Raw genomic sequence first — 15,518 nt, 5'->3', positions numbered from 1 at the left:
GTCACGCCCCGGCCCGTCGCCGCCCCGGGCCGTCGCCTCGCCGTCGCCGTCGCCACGCTGTGAGCTCTCCCCCTCTAACCCCTCTCCCTCGCCCCCGGTGGCCACCATGGGCGCCGCCCCTTCCCGAGCCCATACACACACACAAAAGCATGATGAACACACACACACGCACATTTCCTTAAGTTAATTAGTATATACGTATTTTGTATGTTTAATTAGTTTAGATTTTTCAGATTATTATTTTTTCACTAGTATATATGTATGAATGCATGTTAGATGGATATAATTAGTGTTTAATTAGTATGGAATTTTTTTATATAATGTTGTTTTTCTGTTTCTAATGGATGTATAGAAGTTGTTTTTTCTGTTTTTAGTGTTAGATGCTTAATTAGTATGAAATAGCATATAGAATTTTGACATATGCAATGATAGCATAATTAGTGTTACATTTGCATATAGTATTTGTTGTCGACGATGCCCGGCCCGCATCCTCGCCGTTGACCCGTTCGCGATGACGTCCTGCTTCAGAGGACCCATGTCCGGGACTGGGCTCCGCCGGGCTGTTACAGGGAGGTGCTACCTTCAGGGGCGCGACGCTTGGTGAGGAACCCGGCCCCGGGTCCCGTTGTCGACCCTCATCTCCTTTGGTGGCATTCGCGTGGGCCACTTTCGGTGCGGAGGGAGCTGGCCCCGCTGGAGGTGGTACATCGCCGTGTCAGGGAGGAGGACGAGCACGTCCATCGCTACATGGCTGCTATGGACGTCAGGTTCTCCAATACCTGGCAGGTTCTTTGGGGAGATCACCCGAGCTATGATCCAGTGATGGTTCCTTCACTTTGGTTGTCCACCGCCTAGATTACTCTCTAGTATTCGATCTTTATTAGCTAGCTAGCTAGTGATGTATTCGATATATAATATTTGAGATGATTTATTCGAGATTATATATATTATTTGAGACGATGTATTCGAGATTATATCTATTATTCGAGACGACGTATTCAAGATTAAATCTATTATTCGAGACGATGTATTCGAGATTATATCTATTATTCGAGACGATGTATTCGAGATTATATCTATTATTCGAGATTATACTAAATTGTTTTATATTTCTTTTGGCATAGTTAAATAAAAGCTATGGCGGACAATACCGACAGAGAGAGAGAACAGACCATGTTCGATATCATACGCGGGCCAGATGATGATCAGAATGAAGAAGATTTTGACGGCTCCGAATTTCTAAACAACACCGGAGAGGGTGTTATGATATTCGATCGTGACGACCGAGAAGATGAAGTCATGAACTACGACGAAGAACATGTTGATCCTGAAATAACAAACACCGGCGAGGTATATATATTTATATAAGCAGGAATCTGGTGATCATCGCATGTTTTAAATGAGTTGAAGATATATTAACGAATCGATCTTTCTTCTTTCAGCCATCCGGATCGAGCAAATCTTTAGGCAAAAGGACGAAACGAGGCCCGAACAAAAAGTTGAAGGAGGGCGTAAAGTACAATATCGAGGCATTCAAACCTAATGGCGAACCATTAGCGCCTAAGAAGATTGCAGACAAGTTCGTTCGTCAGTGCGGAGTTCTTGTGAAGGACCAACTCCCGATCTCCCTTCAAGAATGGAGAAAGCCAGCAAATCCACGTCCAAATGTTACTTTTGTCGACGAGAATAAAAAAAACTGCTTTGGGATACTCTCATGGAACATTTCACCCTACCAGATAATTTCACAGAAGCAGATGTGCGGAAAGTCAAGGACGCTGCTTTTAGGAAGATGGCGGTTGCATTCAAGAACCACAAGAGAACGACGTGGGAGAAGTACGTCAAGGGAGGAAGGAAGACTCCAGTATTCGAGGGGATACTAGAGAATCAAAGTGCTCATTGGGACGATTTCGTGAAATTCAAGGATTCAGAATTAGCTAAGGAACGGTCGAGAATAAACAAGAAGAATGCCGAAAAAAAGGATAAGTTCCATAAGCTGGGGCCAGGTGGCTACACCGTGGCAATGCCTAAGTGGGATAAGTCTGAGAAAGAGATGGAGGATGCAGGTGTCACTCCGGTTACTAAGAGCTGGCCCCCCAGGTGCAGGACTTGGTTCTATGCGCATGGGGGGGAGTTGGACATGAAGACAGGCAATGTTTTGACGAAGGCATGTCTGAACGGAGCCGACGATGCGCTACTTGTTGCAATAGAAGAGGCTCGATCGGGGGTGTTCCAGCCCAACAGAGAGAACGACGAGCTTACGCGTGCCCTGGGAAATCCTGAACACCCGGGAAGAACAAGAGGCAAGGGCGCTCTTCCATGGTATGAGGGGTTTTCGGACTGGAACGCCGACTACAGAACCCGTGCGAGAAAGAAGATTGCGGAGGAGAAGAAGAGGAAGATGGAGGAGGAGCAGAGGAAGCGGGACTATGAACGCCTTCAAGGCCTAGAAGCAAGTCAAGCGGAATTGGCAGCTAAATTCCAGCGGCAGCAGGAGCAGATCGACTCACTTAGCCAGCAAAGGGGGTCTCAGCATCTGCAGCAGCTAGCGGATGATCCAGCATTGGATACCACCGCCCCATCCATGCCGAGAAGCAACGTGGGTTCTGCCCCGGGCGACGCAGTAGTGCTGGATAGATACCCCGTGGGTGACATCACGGAGAACACTAACTGCGAGCTACACTTCAAAATGAAGAACATATCCATGAAGGTGGCGGACGCCGTTGCTTTTTCAAATTTCCCCGAGGCAACCTTCCATTGCAACCCGATTCCAGCGGGCTATGCTCGTGTCTTGGTTGATGAGGTGGTGGACCCATATTCGGAGCTACAGCTTGACATTCCTGGAGGTGACGACGAGCACACATTGGGAGAGGCCATACATCATGTCATCCTATGGAGAAAGGATTGCATCATCTTTCGAAGGCCACCGACACCGCATCACCCGACTCCTCGTTGAAGTCCGCCACCGAGTCAGCAGACTCCCGCTCCTCCAAGTCCACCAACGCGTGAGGCCACTCCTCCTCCTCCAAGTCCGGCAAAGTGTCAGGACACTCCTCCTCCAAGTCCGACACAGCGTCAGACGTCCACTCCTCCTCCAAGTCCGGCACAACCTCAGGCCACTGCAAGTCTGGCACAGCTTCAGGCCACTCCTCCTCGTCCAACTCAGCCCCGTCAGCCGTCTCCGCCACCTCAGCAATCGCAGAAGAGACACCCCGCAGCTATGGTGCGTAGCGGTACGAGTCGAGGTCATAGTACAGGAAGTACAGGCGGAGGCAAGCGATATAAATATGGTCCAAACCTCACTACTCCTCTTCCTGTGAGAGCTTACGACGGGACCGAGGAGCAAACCAATGACATAGTGCAGGCAGAAGTCGACGCCCATTTTGGACCGAAACCGCCACCGCCGCCAAGGGAGAAAGTGCATGTGGAAGTAGTTGACCACTTCATTCGTATGGCTCAACCACCAGCTCCTAAGCCTGTTGACACAGACTATGAGCGCCACATCAGGAAGTTACATCGATGACGTCTACAGAAGGAGGCGAGCTCGAGCTCGAGCAAACAACAAGCAGCTGTCAAAAATGCGGGAAAACCGTTGCCCAGCTGGGAAAACAGGCGGCGCAATCGATCCTCCCGCTTGTTGTGCCGCCAACAACACGTGACAGTACGCGCGCCCAATATTATTGTGGCCAAACAGTTTATGTTCCCGAGGTGGGCGATGTGGTAATAACCCAGGAGCATATAATGCAAGCTGAAGAACTCAAGATCACTGTTGGACAACTCCTCGAGATCGAGGACATGCCTGGGATTACAGAGGAGGAAATAAAACGGAAATATGTCCGGGGCCAACCTTTGGTCGAGCCAGAAGATGTCAACAAGCTCCCAACGAGAATGTATGAATTGCATCAATGGTACATGGACATTACCAAGAGATCCAATTGAGAGCCCCTCATGGTGGATGTCAAGAAGGATGATTACTACCATGAGAAAGCTGTGGCCGTTGAGTATCCTGAACTGTTTCAGTTATACAATCAAGACGCACTTGATAAATCTATCGTCAGTTGCTATTGTCTGTAAGTGATTTAATTTCTTTCTGTAATTTAAGTCTCAAGCTAGCTGTAGTGATCCTTTTGATCAATCATTACCTGTAATTATCCTCACTATATTCTTTTCTGTGGTATTATGCAGGATGAAGATGTATGAAATGAGAAAAGGTGGACGCTGTGGCATTGGGTTCATTGACCCAAACACCGTTAATAAATACACATGGAAAATGAACAAGCATCAAGAAAAAGAGGTAGAGGACAGCATGCTAGAGTTCTTGAAGCGCCTCAAATACAATGAAGATATACTACTTCCTCACAACTTCCAGTGAGTCACACTTTCTTGTACTATAAATTCTCTGTTTTTGCCTACTAGCTAGCTAGCTACATGTTTTTGCTTACATATGCCCGCTTAATTAAGACATGCAAACGTGTGTGCATGCAGATTTCACTGGATCTTGTGTATCATTAAAGTTGACGCCGGAACAGTTAAAATACTGGACTCGCTACTTAAAAAACAAAGTGACTATAACATCTTGTTTGGGATAGTCAACAGGTAATTTCAATCATTATTAACTATATATCTCGGCCTATTTAGTAATTCGTCATTTCATGATATGAACTATTTAATAACTTCTTTATTCATTTTCTTTGTCGGCGGGCAAGGCTTGGGCAAGGTTCATCAGCGTCACGGAAGGCGAATGTAAACCAAAGCTGAAATGGTTTCGATCCAAGGTAAGTAATTAAGTAGTACTAGCTAGCTAGCTAGCTAGCTGCCATCTCTTTAATTATCATGCTTGATTAATTATTATCTGATCAAATTAAATTCCATTCTCGTAATAAAGGCCCTGAAGCAGGCGCAGGGAACTGAACTGTGTGCATTCTGCGTTTGCGAGAACATTCGCATGATGGTGTCCGAAAGAAGCAGATCTCAAAGACAGGAATGGATACGCTTGTTAGAAAACTATTCACAATTTTTACACCATTATCGATATCTAGTCACACAACTAATACACATGCATATTGATCTCCTTCTTAACAGTTCAAAGAGGTGCGGGACAAGCTCCTAGAAACGGAGCGCGTAGAAGCACTTCAAGAGGAAATAGCGGGATTTTTGCTCGACCAGGTCATAAATCCGAAGGGAGAATACTATTACCCGCTACCGCCCCCATGAACCACTTCCAATTGTCATCGTGCTCCGAAGGCACCAATTAGGCTAATGCCACTGGCTCCGAAGGCAACATGCATATGTAGGAGAAATTGTATATAGCTATACATGTGTGTATGTGTGAATTAATATGGTTTGTGAGACATTGATGATATATATATGATTGGTTCTACTAGAAATTCTATATATATATATATATATATATATATATATATATATATATATATATATATATATATGCATAACGTGTACAATGTGTAGTACCGTAAAATACCAGCAAACGAAAAAGAATTAAAATGGAAAACACAAAATTAAATGAAAAAGAAATCATAAAACCAAAAACCCCCCAAACATTTTAGTACCGGTTGGTGTTACCAACCGGCACTAAAGGGCTCTCGGCCCCCGGAGCTGGCTCGTGCCACGTGGTTGCCCTTTAGCACCGGTTCGTGCTGAACCGGTACTAAGGGGGGGGGGCCTTTAGTGCCGAAACTTTAGTGCCGGTTCCTAAACCGGCACTAAAGGGCCTTACGAACCGGTGCTATTGCCCGGTTCTGCACTAGTGTAGTGGGCCTAGATGGGCCTTAGTGGAGAGAGAGGGGGCTGCCAGGGCTGGCCGTGCACCCCCTCCCCCTTGAGTCCAAATTGGACTAGGAGGGGGTGGCGCCCCCCCTTTCCTTCCCCTCTCCCACTCCTTCCTTCCCCCTCCTAATAGGACTAGGAAAGGAGGAATCCTACTCCTACTAGGAGGAGGATTTCTCCCCTCCTTGGCGCGCCCTAGGGCCGGCCGGCCTCCCCCCTTGCTCCTTTATATACGGGGGCAGGGGGCACCCTAGAACACACAACAAACAACTGTCTTAGCCGTGTGTGGTGCCCCCCTCCACCATAATCCACCTCGGTCATATCGTCGTAGTGCTTAGGCGAAGCCCTGCGCCGGTAACTTCATCATCACCGTCATCATGCCGTCATGCTGACGAAACTCTCCATCGACACTCAGCTGGATTGAGAGTTCGTGGGACGTCACCGAGCCGAACGTGTGCAGATCGCGGAGGTGCCTTACTTTCGGTACTAGGATCGGTCGGATCGTGAAGACGTACGACTACATCAACCGTGTTGTCGTAACTCTTCCACTTACGGTCTACGAGGGTACGTGGACTATACTCTCCCCTCTCGTTGCTATGCATCATCATGATAGATCTTGTGTGTGCGTAGGAAATTTTTTGAAATTACTGCGTTCCCCAACACCAGGAAGCAGCTGCTTACTGGGTGCAACCGATGGGAGATGGCAGCACGGGTTTTCTTCAACCGGTTTGAATCTCCGTCCAGCCAGATGCGACTTTGAGCTTTGTACTCTTTATTTTATTGTTCCTTTTGTGAGCTATGCTTTGCAGACCAGACTTTGTTTGATTCCTCGTTTTTAATAAAATAGACGCATGCATCTCTCCGATGCAGAGGCCGGGGGATGACCTCCTTTTCAAAAAAAGAAAGTTCAACACAACTAAGAAACATTCAGTTTGATGTATTTAAGAGGCACACGATACACACACCACAATAACAAGTACTCCCTCCGTAAACTAATATAAGAGCATTTAGATCACTAAAGTAGTAATCTAAATGCTCTTATATTAGTTTACAGAGGGAGTAGTATATAGAAACCAGGACTAGTCAAGGATGGAGCGACTAACAAATGCTAACTCCTTCCCACCATCAAGCCTTATTACAGTACTGAGGAAACCCAAGCAAAGCGTGCGTGATCATGCAGACGAAGGAGAATCAGTTCCACTAGATAACTAGCAGCACAAAGCAAAGTGATAGCTCCATATTCCCGACGGGGAGGAGATGCAGCAATCCATCTTCATCCGCTATAATCCGGCATGAATGTTGTAGACAACTCAAACATTCCTTTGCATACCTCATCTTGTTGCTCCATATCAAAGAATCGACTTTCCTGCAAATCAACGTCTATGAGCATGGTTGAACAATTGAAACTACTCGTATTGCCTGAGTTAATCAAACAGTACCAGCATATAAAAGTACTTCGCTAGTTCTGCTATATAAATGCACCTCAAATCTTACTGTTGACACAACACCTAGACATTTGGAAAGACTTGTTTAATGTGTGTTCATAAAGGACATAATATAGCAACTCAAATGTTCAAAGAAACGTCGGCAGAGGGCTGAATTTTCGATTTAAATAAGGCATCCCCAGTTTTTGAATCTGCATAGATCTGCGAAAGTCTTGGTAGAATAAAAGAAGACGTGCAGTATTATGGCGAGCTACAACCCAAACTGGAACATTAAACACCCAGTAGTTACCCGGAAACTAATCAAGTTCAAGTAAGAAAAAGGTACAGTATTATATGGCAACGTACCAGCTGCTGGTTGTGCCTGATACCAAGGATTATAATGTGAGCATGGGCAAGATGGTGAACTCTCCGAAACAAAAACGGCATGGTTCCCTTACAATATCGATTGTAATGTGAGCATGGCCAGGATGCATGTTGATAGCGCTCCTAATGGCAGACTCTGCACTTCTCTGTTCAGATTCAGTAGCATCCAGGCAGCCGATTAGTACATCGATTCTTTCAAGTGCTAACAAGTGCTCGATACCAGTAGGTGCGGCGCAATTTTCCTGCTTCCACCCCAAGGCGTTTAACCCTAGAGATACACTCTGGAGCTTGGGCATTGCCCCAGCTTGGAAGGTCAGGTGTGCCATGTTCTTGCAGCTGACATGAAACCGCTTTAGGATTGCGAATGCTGTCCCATAAATGGCAATTGTTTCTTCCAGGGCATTATGAAACGTTAATTCCAGGTCGATGAGGCCTGTTAACTTTGCGAGAATACCAACACCATCCTTGTCCAGCTTGTCAACAGTGAGATACAAAAACTGGAGGTTATGGAGTTCCCCAATCCAGTTAGGGACCCGGGACATTTGTGTCATGCTGAGGACCGTGAGGTTTGGGGGAGGAGGCGACAAGGTTAGCTCCTCAGGCATCCAAGAATCAGCTGAATTTATGTGCAGGGACTCAAGGTTACAAGGTTTCCCCAAAGAAGAGTTTCGAACATCCATGTCCACGTCTTCAGAAAAACCGGTTCTGACAACTAGAGTACTCAGATTGGTGAGCTCTCCTAGGCCCTTGATACTGTCGAGTGAAGTGTTGTGCCGCAGGTCAAAACGACACAGATGTTGTAGGGATTTCATTTTACCAATGCCCTCAGGCAGCCTTTCAACGGATGGAACAATCAGATTCAACAAGCGCGGCAGGTGAAAAATATCCATTGGGATACAGGACCCATCTATATCGAATATTTCCAACATCTGTAACCCTCTAATTTGGGTTGGTAGTTGGCAGTTGCAACAGCCACGAATTTGTATATATCGCAGCTGATATAACTTACACAATCCTGTCAGGTCGATTTTGCGGTTGTGGTCAGCAGAGCTAGAACTGAAGTCAGCCTTAAAAACTCGAAGATACTTGAACTCTGCCAGAGAAGGTATATTCATGGAGCCCCTCCAATTTGCAAACGATCGCACTTGTGACATACTAACATTCCCTTGCAGTATTTCACCATCCAAGTTGAAGAGCATCCGACGGGGCTTTTGAAACTGTCCTGTAATGGCCTCTGGGTTGTCTACTACAGTGATAAAATTCTCTTGTGCAGACTTGTACAAGATAAGATCCAACACCATATCATGTACTTTGCAAGATTTCACTGACCCATCGGATTTGATCAATGCAGGTTGAATAAGGCTCCTGTTGACAAGATCATTGAAATAACCTATCGCGGTCTGTTCTAGGCTTTGTCCATGTGCTTTACTAATGAAACCTTCAGAAACCCACAGGCTTACCAACTCATGCCTGTATATTTCAGAGTCCTCCAGAAACATACCAAGATACAAGAAGCATGTCTTGAGGTGGTGAGGAAGATTTTTGTAGCTAAGGTTCAAGATCTGTCTCATTGCTTCCAAGGTGAGATTTGTTCCGGACACTGACCCCAACGAATTCAGTACATGTTTCCATTTCTCCTTCTGGTCAGGACTTTCACTTGCTAATAGGCTGGATATGCTAATGATTGCAAGTGGCAAACCACCGCACTTCTTGAGAATCTGAACTGAAACATCTCTGAGTTGACCTGAACATGCTTCTTCAGAGCCAAATATCCTACCAAAAAACAATTTTCTTGAGTCTTCTTCACTAAGAGGTTTCATTTCAAGAATGTGCTCGTGGTGACCGAAACAACATGCCATGGCCAAAGTCTTGATTCTTGTAGTTACTATTAGTCTACTACCAACATTATTTTCTGGGAAAGCACACTTAATAATATTCCATGCTGAATTGCTGATACATCCCATAGATCATCGATGATAACCAAGTACCTGCAAGAAATCAGTACAGTGCTAAGTAAATTTAAAAATATATTTCAAAGGGTTCAATGTAGATGAAAATGTTTATTATCAAATTAAATATTAATTATTTTATAGAAGAACATAATATTAAATCTTTTAAGGAAATCTAAATATCAGAGGCACATGTGAACAACAACAATATAGAAAGTAAGAATCAGTACCTCTTGTTTTTCAGATTTTCTCTGAGTTGGTCGAGAAGAACATTTAACTCGCAATCTTGAAAAGATTGTCCACACCCAAGTTGGATTAATAAACTATGCAGAAGTTTAGGAATATTTGGCTTTTGAGAAACTGGCACAAATGCACCACAATGAAACTCTCCCTTCAGCTTATGGTAGACCTCATTGGCGAGTGTTGTTTTACCCAAACCTCCAAAACCAACAATTGATACAACCTTCAACTGCTTCTCCTCATCTTTTAGCCAACTGACAACCTCATTTGTTGGGCCCTCCATACCAAGAAGTTTAGCTGCATTCTCATAGAGTGCGACAACCCGTTGGTCAACAGCCACATTGCATGATGTGGGGACATCAAGCTTGTATCTTTCACGGCGTGCACTTGTTTCATGCACAAGTTTCTTGATGTCCTCAATCTGACCAGCAATATTATGGCGGACCCTTGAAGTTCTAAGGCGTTGAATGGTGTCATGGACAAACCCAGATTTTTTGCTTTTCTCCCCAATTTTGCAGATGAAGTCATCAATAATATCCTCGATGTCATATGACATCTCCCTGACTGCATCCCTCCACCTCGCGGTCTGTTTATCCAGCTCATCAACATCTGCAAGGCTCTCTAGAGCATCCTTCATGCTGCTCAGCTCGTCGCTGATGTACTTAACCTCCTTCCTCAAGTTCTTTAGCTTGGCGAACTCCTCCCCCATCAGGGTGGCCAGCTTACCGAGGAGAGAGTTCATCACCCCGGTAGAAGCGCTCACCATTATTCCAGCCATCTCTTGTTGGACAAGTATCTATCTTGGCTCTGAAACATTTAAATAGCCTGCTGAATGAAGGGAATCTTTTTTTTAGCAAAAAGGGCCAAGAAACAGATGGGGGCAGAAACTTCAACAGTCATCATCCTATAACAAGGGGGACAAGAATCGATCTTGGCTCTCTAGCTATATGTGCTTGTGATGAACCTGAAACATTTAAATAGCCTGCTGAATGAAGGGAACCTTTTATAGAAAAAGGGCCAAGAAACAGATGGGGGCAGAAACTTCAACAATCATCCTATAACAAGGAGTTTCCATTTCCAACGATTTCAGGCGTTGATGGAAAGAACGAGCCTGTATTAGTACTATTTTTGTTAGTTAACTTGCATGAACTACCCGGATCCACCTGGCCGGGGATTTACCCTCTTTCCGGTAGGAAAAAAAAAATCAAGATCCACCACCAGATCCAAAGCCGGTGAAATTATAGTACGACTTAACTAAGAGTGAGAATAAAAACATAACACTACATCTGAAGACAAGCAAATTATATAATTGTAAATCGATGCTGGAGTGGAGATTGGGAGATAGACCTGAGCAGGCAGTAGCAGGTTTCCAGTGGGGAGATAGAAGAACAGCAGCCTGCCGTCTCCGGCGCAGGTGGAGCAGCAGGGGGTGAGACGGTGGATAAAGACGCTAGTTGAGAAGGGGCGAGGTGAGAAGGAAGAAGAAATAGCAGGGCTCAATCAGTAGGGTATCAGGTTCTCCATCTTGCTGCATTTAGCTCCTCCCATCCTCTCATATTTCCGAGCAGGCTTGTGTTTGCTAATTTGTTCAATCAAGGCCCGGGAATTTTTTGTTGTTTGTGCAAATGATGCCTTAGTGGCATAAAAAGCAGGGGTGATAGAATACTATGTGCAAAGGAAAGCATATCATTCCGTGTCCACTTGTGCAAAAGCGAAGCTTCCCAATCATTCCACGTCCACTTGTGCAAAACACGGCGAAAGAAGGTAGTTCTGACTTTTGGAGGAAAGAACAATGCTATTCATTTTCTTGCTAATTTACCACGCTTTGTCTCGCATAACAGAACGTCACACTGCCGAAAGCTGGTTAGGCTCCGGTCCAGATTCTTCTGTGTTGGCACACTTTGTCTGCCTAATATTTTTATATTCTTCTAGCACTTGATAATACGTCAGCTATTGTATCAAAACATAGAGATCAGCAAGGCATAAGCTCACCTGTGCGGTGCGCAAGCTCAAAGGCCACATGTGCTAGTTTTTTTTTCGTTGTTCTGGGCTTCTGGCTGAATAACTAAACATGGAACTCCATGGTTTTTTACTTGCTACTGAAAGTGAAAACCCACGAGTGAGTTTAAAAGTTGAATGCTTCACTTGCTAATCTTCGTGTGCCGGCCTCTAGCAATCAGCACACAGAAGACAGAACTACTGGGCTCTGCGTTTTTGTTTTTTTTTTTGAAATGGAGGCATGCCCCCATCCTCTGCATCATGACGATGCATGCAGCCATCTTATTAAAAATCCACGAACTACCAAAACAGTGAAAATAGTCTTACAGCTCGCAAGCGGAGCAAAGCAAAGTAAAAAAGAAAAATTACATGCTGACAATGGCAACCGATATGGTAATATGAAGGATAAGCTCCCTAGACTCCTATCCTGTTATGCGAGCACCATCCAAACCGGTTGAATATAACCCGTGCTACCATCTTCCATTGGTTGCACCCAGTAACTCAAGGTGGACGGGACGAGCAGGCTTCTGGCCCGGACCGCGGCCCGTTATGGACCGGACCGTACGGTCCTGGCTCGCTAGCTAATATGATCAATCCGGTCCGTAAAAACGAGACCGAAATTCAGTCTATCCGGTCCGGTTAAAGCTCGGTCCGGCTCGGAGGACCGAAGGCCCAGCCCAATTAAAGCTAATCAGAAGAGCCCAAACACATATTGTGCGTGCGTGACCTAGCGCACTGCCACTGCCATCCTCTTCCTCGCATGCGCCGCCACTCTTCCTCCCCTGCGCTGCCTCTCTTCCTCGCCTCCCTCTCCCCGGCACAACCTCACGCCGCCGCGCCTCTGCCTCTCGCCGTCGTCGCCTCGCGCGGCTGCTCCCCCTCTCTCCCTCGCGCCACCACGCCTCTGCCTCACGCCGTGCTGCTCCCTCTCTCTCCCGTGCCTTTCTCTCGCGCCACCGCGCGTCAGGTTCTTCTTCTCCGGCTCCGACCACCGTTCTGCTGCTCTGACCACCTCTCCAATGTCATGGGCCCACATGGCAGTGTCTGGACGTCGCCAGGACCGTGAGGACCGCCGGTCCGCACCGAGCTTCACGCCGGCCGCTCCGGTCCCTGAAATCAGGACCGCTGCACAGCTCGGTCCGGTCCGGCTCGGACCGCCGGCGGCCGGTCCAAACGGCGGCTCGGACCGGGACCAGACCGGCCCGGACCGTGTCCACCCTGACCAGTAACCAAAGGCTCCCTGGAGTCTGAAGATGACCTGCAAGAAAGTTAAAGTGTGTTGTCTATTAAAAATCATATCATTCATGTAGTTCCATATAGCCCATAATAGCGCACATATTCCAATCCGAATACGAGCCGCAGTAGTCTGTTCAACCCCAGCTAACCACGTCCGAAAAAATGACACAATATCGATTGGAGAATTAATGTTGAAAGCTATATAAATCGTTCTCCAAAGTAACTTGGCAAGTGAGCATTCAAGAAATAAGTGTTGTATTGTTTCATCATGATCACAAAAACAACACCGCGAACTTTCTACCCATCGCCTTTTGATTAAGTTGTCCTTTGTGAGTATCACTTGCTTGTGGACGAACCACATAAAAATTTTAATGCGCAAAGGAACCTTAACCCTCCAGATGTGCAACGATCTTGAGATTGGACCAGAATTAATCAAATCCATATAGAATGATTTCACCATAAAAATCACATTCTTAGTTAGCTTCCATTGTGTGGAATCCGGCTGGTCGGAGAGTAGAACCTCCATCAGTGTCCGAACCAAATACATCCATGCAGTCCATCTCTCACCAACTAACACTCGTCTGGACTGAACTTTCAAGGGAGTTGTTTGAAAGATTGTGCCTACGTAATCCTCCTTACTTTGCACAATATTATCAAGGGTGGGATATTGGATGGCCAGGGGCGTCTCTCCTAACCACGTATCCTCCCAAAATCTTGTTGACATCCTATTGCCAACCAAGAATTTGACCCTACGGAAGAACAAGTCCTTCGTTCTCATAAGTCCCTTCCAGAATGGCGAGTCAGTCGGTTTCATGGTAACCCGGGCTAGTGTTTTCGAGTGTAAATACTTATTACGCAGGATTTGTGACGACATACCCTTTGGCTCTGCCTCTAGCCTGTATAGCCATTTGCTCATAAGGCATTTATTCTTAATTTCTAAGTTCTCAATACCGAGACCCCCTTGGTCTTTAGGTCGGCAAAGGATATCTCATCGCGCGAGATGGTATTTCCTCTTGGGCTCATCAGACTTCCAGAATAAATGAGATCTAAAGAAATCAAGTCGCTTTCGAACCCCTTTCGGAATTTCGAAGAACAAAAGTAGAAACATTGGCATACTAGTCAGTACCGAGTTAATCAAGACTAGTTGACCTCCATATGACATAAGCTTGCCCTTCCAGCAGCTAAGTTTTTTTTTCAATTCGCTCTTCAATGCACTTCAATTCTTTATTGGATAACTTACAGTGGTGGATCGGTATTCCCAAATAACTGAATGGTAAAGCACCTAATTCACATCCGAACAATTGTCTATCAGTGTTTCCCTCGTCTTTGGCCTTCCCAAAGCAAAACAACTCGCTCTTATGAAAATTAATTTTTAAGCCAGACAATTGGTCGAAGAGACATAACATAAGTTTCATATTACGTGCCTTAGCCATGTCATGTTCCATGAATAGGATAGTGTCATCAGCATACTGTACAATGGATACCCCTCCATCGACTAGATGAGGAACTAACCCCTCTACATGGCCATGCTGCTTGGCCCTGTCAATAATGACGGCCAACATATCTGCCACTATATTAAACAAAAGAGGAGACATGGAATCCCCTTGTCTCAATCCCTTATGTGTCTAAAAATAATGACCGATATCATCGTTCACCTTCATTTCGACACTACCCTTCTGGACTTGGGTATCCACTTGGTTCCTCCAGGCTTCCCTAAAACCTTTCATGCGCATTGCCTGCTGAAGGAAAGGCCACTTTACTTTATCATACGCCTTCTCAAAATCCACTTTGAAGATAACCCCATCTAGTTTCTTCGAGTGGATCTCATGAAGCGTTTCATGCAAAACGACCACTCCTTCCAGTGTGTGTCGCCCTGGCATGAACGTTGTCTGACTTGGTTGGATCACTGAATGAGCAATTTGTGTCAATCTATTGGTTCCAACCTTTGTGAAAATTTTGAAACTCACATTAAGCAGACATATGGGCCTGAATTGTTCGATCCGAACTGCCTCATCTTTCTTTCGCAAAAGCGTTATCATACCAAAGTTAAGATGAAACAGCTCTAAATGACCGTTGAAGAAATCGTGAAACATAGGCATAATATCATCTTTAATAATATGCCAACATTTCTTATAAAATTCAGCTGGAAACCCATCTTGTCCCGGTGCTTTCGGTTTTATTTGTGATATTGCCTCAAGAACCTCTTTTTCAGTTAACGGTGTAGAGAGAATACCATTCTCCTCTGCCTATAATTGTGGTATATCATCAATCACAGATTCATCTAGTATCACCGTACTTGTATTCGAGGGCCCAAAAAGTTGTTTATAGTAAGAGATATACGCTTTTAGATTCTCATGCCCCACCACTACTAGGGAAAACCTTATACACAGAATCTTAGCAGCAGCGTGGTTTAAAAACAAACGCTACTGCTAATTGGCAGTAGCGAGCTTCAGAAAACAGCGCTACTAATATCTAAGTAGCAGTAGCGCTCTAGGTGAAACGA

The 15,518-nt window shown here is 45.4% G+C and overlaps 1 pseudogene; it reads right to left on the bottom strand.

The window, feature by feature from the left end:
- Window positions 1-6,798: 6,798 nt before the first annotated feature.
- Window positions 6,799-11,409, bottom strand: LOC119355678 (annotated as a pseudogene).
- Window positions 11,410-15,518: the final 4,109 nt, after the last annotated feature.

The sequence above is a fragment of the Triticum dicoccoides genome, chromosome 2A, assembly GCF_002162155.2.
Source record: "Triticum dicoccoides isolate Atlit2015 ecotype Zavitan chromosome 2A, WEW_v2.0, whole genome shotgun sequence".
NCBI classification, from domain to species: Eukaryota; Viridiplantae; Streptophyta; class Magnoliopsida; order Poales; family Poaceae; genus Triticum; species Triticum dicoccoides.
This window is presented reverse-complemented; position numbering and strand designations above follow the sequence as displayed.